Source organism: Acomys russatus, chromosome 13 (assembly GCF_903995435.1).
Source record: "Acomys russatus chromosome 13, mAcoRus1.1, whole genome shotgun sequence".
NCBI classification, from domain to species: domain Eukaryota; kingdom Metazoa; phylum Chordata; class Mammalia; order Rodentia; family Muridae; genus Acomys; species Acomys russatus.
The window spans coordinates 28,738,577-28,744,045 of NC_067149.1; the positions used below are offsets into that span (position 1 = coordinate 28,738,577).

General features: G+C 50.3%; 1 non-coding gene and 1 pseudogene across 1 annotated transcript; both read right to left on the reverse strand.

Moving 5' to 3' along the window:
- Window positions 1–2,221: 2,221 nt before the first annotated feature.
- LOC127196994 (small nuclear ribonucleoprotein Sm D3-like) lies at window positions 2,222–2,598 on the reverse strand (annotated as a pseudogene).
- Window positions 2,599–5,099: 2,501 nt separating this feature from the next.
- On the reverse strand, window positions 5,100–5,232 carry LOC127197775 (small nucleolar RNA SNORA17). The gene has a single exon (XR_007831741.1). It is a non-coding gene; the product is annotated as a small nucleolar RNA SNORA17 (small nucleolar RNA).
- Between the last annotated feature and the right edge of the window lie 237 nt (window positions 5,233–5,469).

Sequence of the window (5,469 nt, forward strand, 5' to 3'; positions counted from 1 at the left end):
ATGCAATCTCCCCTGCTTTTAAAATTAGAAGGAGGAAAAAAAGAGGCAAAAAAAAAAAATCAGAGTTTGTGTTAAAATACTGTAATTAATTAAAATAATGAGGGCTTACACACCGTCCTTTGATAAGTCATTGATCTCTACAACTTCTCCACTAGGCGCTCTGGGTTCGTATTGTTTCAAGAGATGGAAGTACAGAGGATTAAAGCAACCTCCCCTAGGATCACAACGTGAGGGACAGAAGTAGGTGTCAGGGATGGGTCACCTCTTAGGTAGGATGGCCCAGTGAGAGGCGCTTGGAAAGCAGCAGCCTCTGCGCCCTGCTATTCCACTTATTGGAATGAAAGCTCAGGCAGGAGCCTAGCCAGGTGGTTTGTTACCTTGTTTCTTTAGATCCTAGATCTTAGGGGACACAGAAAGTGGTGGCCTCCCAGTGCATGATCTCCGAAGAAAAATTTAATAGTTAACATGCCTCTCCATTGGTCCATCACCTCTGAAGACATGGCACATGAGCTGTGAGGTGTGAAAGGCAAGAAGGGGTCAGAAACACTGAGGCCAGCAAGGAGGATAGTCAGTGGGGGTGGGGGAGCAAGTACAGAGGCCCCATGAAAGGAAACAGCCTCCGTGTGTGTAGAAGAAAAAGACATGGGTCTGGGTTGTGGATTAAGATGGCCCAAATCTGGCCATTCAAACACGGGAGTCTGTGGGGGCCATTCCTATCCACACCGACACAGACACGACTGGATGACTTACACATTTTAAAGACACTCTAGCTGTCATGTGGGGAGTGGATTGTGGGATGTGGAGAGACTGAAAAAGGGGATAGCTACATGTGGCTCCATGGAAAATTTGCAAGGAATTATGATGAGTCAGGCCTGGGCGGTAGCAGGAGAGGATCATGAGGTGGGAAGCAGAGACAGGCAGGTCCCTGGAGCTTGCTGGCCAGCTAAGCCTAGCTTAGCAGTAAAGTTCCAAGTCGACAGACCCTGTTCTCTGAGAATACCTAAAGTCATCTTCTGACCACCTGCCATGGGCAAACATGTTCAGGCATGTTACCCACCCTCAAATGTGTATTAATCACACAAACACACACACACACACACACACACACACTCACTCGCCCCCCCCCCACTCCCCCACCACCAGAAAAACAAGTACTTTGTAAGGCACACAGAGGAATCCCACAGAGCCACTCAGGCAACTAGATAGAAAGCTACAACCCTGCCAATTTAGGACAGTGGACTTGGTTGGGTATTGAAAAAGAGAGGGGGTAGGGCATTGAGGTGGGAGTGGACCTGGAAGGGGTTGTGAGTAAAAACTGAGAATAAATATGATCAAAATACATTGTATGAGAGCCAAATGTGGTGGCAGACACCTTTAATTCCAGCACTTGGGGGAGATCTGCCTGCCTCTGTGAGTTCAGGGCCAGCCTGGTCTACAAAGCAAGCCCGGGACAGCCAGGTCTACAAGAGAAGCTCTATTTCGGGGAAAAAAAAATACAAAGTATGAAATTCTCAAATAATTAAAAAATAATATATTATAAAGTGAAAGGTAACAACTAGAAAATGAGCCACAGAAATCAAGGTTATAGCTTTTAGGAAAGCCACTAGTTAGGTGACAGATTTCACTTGAACAGCCACTACCACTGTGTGAGTGAGCTGGCATTGGGGTGATTATCAGAACCAATAAACCATCTGCTGTTTATCCCACAGGTGAACGGAGGATGTTGGATGGACAGAGCACAGCACATGGCAGTCACCTGCTCTGGGTGCTGCGATGGGCACCTGGTCCAGACGGCTTCACCTCACCCCTGTGCCATCTGTTAGGCAGGCACAGTCAACACTCACCAATGCCACATAGGAACTGAATGACAGAGTTAGGGATCCAGACTTGGCCCAGGACTCTGAGTCCTTCTGAAAGCCACAGAAGCCACAGCACCCTGCCCCTTCAAGAGCACATACCTACATTCCATTGTTTATGGTGACTAAAATACATCCTGGGTCCCAGGGTTGACAGAAACAAAGCTGCTTTTCTTTCTCCCCCCCCCCCCCCCCCACCTACAAAATAACCACATTTTATTTAGCTTAACAGTTTCTCTAATACAAACAGAAATATCCAAAGAAAACCTAGGACGTATGCACATGTAGCTGCCCCCACCCCCAAAACCCCTCCCAAAACCCAAGAGAAAAAAGGACAAAGTTCCCTTCAACGGAGAAAATTATCCTCACTTTTGGAAGATGTTTCCACACCCCGTTCCATGTTCTCTTCCTCTTGCAGCCACTTGGGCCTTCAGGATAGCAGCTTTTCCTCGGCCAGCCCTTGAGCCTTGGTTTTTATTTTTCATGTTCTTTAACATGGGTGCATTTTTCAACATTCTGTCAACATGTCAGAAATCCGATCTTGCTGGCACGTATGTACACCTGTTCCAGCTGTGCCACTCAGGCCATCTTTGTCCGTGACTGTGATGCTGGATATCTGGCCGTTCATGCTGTCCTCTGCTTCAATGAGCTTCCCTTGGTATACCTCGCCAGTGTTGGTCTCACACGCTAGCATGTGGCCCTCAGCCTCGTGCAAGGCTTTAATCGGCACACCAATAGACATCTTGGCAGGACTCTTCCTGCGCAACCAGCTGCAGGATCCTTTTCAGTTCCGGCACAGACGTCAGAAGGCAGAGGCGTGAAACGAGGGAATGGTGGGCCCCGAGAACCAAAATTGCTTTTCTTTAGGTGTTTCCCTGACCATCCTCCCAGGTTGAGGTCAAATTCTGGGTACCTGTGCCCAGGAGCAGAAGAGGTCAGAGCCCTCCTGAGGCTTGGAGCGTTTGTCGCACTTGAGTTACTTACATCAAAGAGAAACAAAGACCCTTTACCATATGGAGTCTCGTGTAGCCCAGGCTTGCCTTGAAGTCAATATGTAGCCAAGGATGAACCCAAACTTCTGAACATCCTGCTCCCACCTCCCAAGTACTGGCTTTATACCACAAATCCTCCTTCATTGGACTTCAGAACACCAGAACGTTAACCTCTCCATCCCTGGATTTTGTTATACCTTGTTCCCCTCGATAGGCCAGGCAACCTGACTTGACAAAGCAAGGAGTTCTGGGCTGGGATGTGCTAAGATCGCAGAATTCTAGTTGCCACAGATGTACAGTTCTTGTTTGAGGCCCTAAGAGCTGAGCTGCAGGAGTGCCCTTCTCATTAATCCCACACTGAAACCTGCGTCATCACTGCCTACAGGCCAGAACTTTCTGGCATATAATTATCTTTGAACTCTGCTTACCTTAAAGCCACATTCATTCACAGAATCACCATGCCTTTTTAAAAAATAACTTTTTATTGACTCTTTGTGAATTTCACATCATGTACCCTAGTCAGTCCCACTCATCTCTCTCTTCCCTGTCCTCCACCCTCATAACCTCCCCCACAACAGAGAAAAAAAAAAATCTTGTTGTGGAAGCTGTAGTGTGTCACAGTGTGCCCCACAGTGTACCTTTTGGTCCACACTTCTTTGCTTGCAAGTGCTCATTGCAATGACTCCTTGGTCTGATATGAGGCCTCTGGCTTCTGCCCCTATACCAATACTAGATCCTCACTGGGACTCCTCTCAGATACTCTGTTGTTGCCCTGTGTCATGAAGATGCTGTAGTTTTGGGTCTATAGGACCAGCCCCTTCAAGTACTCCAGCAGTTTATCAATGGGGTAGATGTTAGGGTGGGCCAACTCAAAGCCTGAATCCAGGCCTGAGAGGTATCTGAGCTGGTCAGCCGGCCTGCTCTCCCACTCTCACTCCCTCAAGGCTGGCTCTCCAGCAAACCCAGAAACCGGGGCCAACTGCCCTGTTACCCAGGTAAGGTGCAGGCCTTGCTCCCCCGAGTGTTGCCAGTTCTCCCGCTCTCATGAGCTGGGGCCGGCTCTCTTACCTGCCATAGATGTTGATGGATGAGGGAAGGGAGGAGGGTGTCTCTTCCTCATCCATAACACTGCCCAGCAGACAAAAGGCGGGGCTGGCTCTCCCACACTCCTGACCTCAGAGCTGGCTCGCTCACAACTTCCACATCCAGGGTCAGCTCTACTGTGCTGCCCAGGTAAACAGCACCTGGTCTCTCACTCTGATGACCTCAGGGTCAGATAGATCTTCTGCCTGCTGTAGGTGTCAAGGGGTGCAGGGGTGGGGTGCAGCATCTCTCCCTCACCCATGTCACTGCAGGGCTGACAAATGGCAAGGCCAACGCTCTCACACTCACACTTGGGCCGGCTCGCTCCCAGGCCCTCACCACCAGGGTCAGCTCTATTGTGCTGCTGGGTGAAGTGCAGGGCCACCTCTCCAGAGGGCTGCAGCTAGTGAGGGGTAGGGAAGCTCTCCTGTTCTCATGACCCCAGGGCAAGGTCTCCCATCTGACACAGGTGGTAGTGGTGGGGGAAGGTATCGCTTCGTTATCCATGGCACTAGATAAGTGGCAGGGCCATCTCTCTCCCTCACATCCTTGGGGCTGGCTCACAGACTACTCCTGAACCATGCAGAGACTACTTACCTGAGTACTGTATCTGGATAAGGGTGGGGTCAGCTTTTCTGCTCTCATGTCCCCAGGGCCAGCTCTCCCAGATGCCCTGGTGAGGGGAGGGGTCAGTTCTGCACAGCCCTCAGACATCAACATGTCCCTCTCACTGCAATTCAGACCAAGGACGTCTGCCGCCTTGGTCTTTGGTATAACAGATCCCTGCTGCTGCAGGGCCACAGACTCAGACGTAACTACTGGCCAGGACCCCGCCATGGTCCTAGGTGGCATCTCAAGCTACTCACATCAAGCTGTAGCTCTGCCTCTTTTCATTGTGCCCACATCTTTTTGTTTCTTTTTCTCTTCCATTTCTCCACCACTTACTTGCTCCTCTTAGTGGCGCTCAGGGTCTCAGCGTCTCAGGGGTGCTAGGGCCTGATGGTGTATTATGGAACCAGGCAGGGATCATCTCCGTCATGGCCTGCCTCTTGCCCCCCACCCCCCGACCCCCAGGACTGCACAGCACTGGGCTGGTGGTCATCTCAGGCTCCCTATCTGGGCCTCTGGGCATTGGACTGGTGGTAGCATCAGGTTCACTTTTTCCGGGAATGTTAGGCTACTAATTAATTATTCAGATGTTCACAGGTCAGAACACCGGGCATAGCCATAGCCTCTCTGCTCTCTGCCACCTACTGACGCACATGTGACACAGCAGCCGCACCTGCAATGCCCTGGGCGGGGTTGGGGGGGGTGGGGGTGGGTGGGGGGGTGGGTGGGGGGTGGGCGGGGATGTCAGGACTTTTTTTTTTTTTAACAATTTTTTTTTCCTTTTTGTCTTGTGGGAAACTTCAAATTTATAAAAGCCAATAGAGCAGGACCATAAATACCCATGAAGCAGCAGCCTATGAGGGGTCCAGCTTCCTGTCCATCCCTACCCATACATTCCTATGTGCATCTGAGAGATCATTTCATCTGTA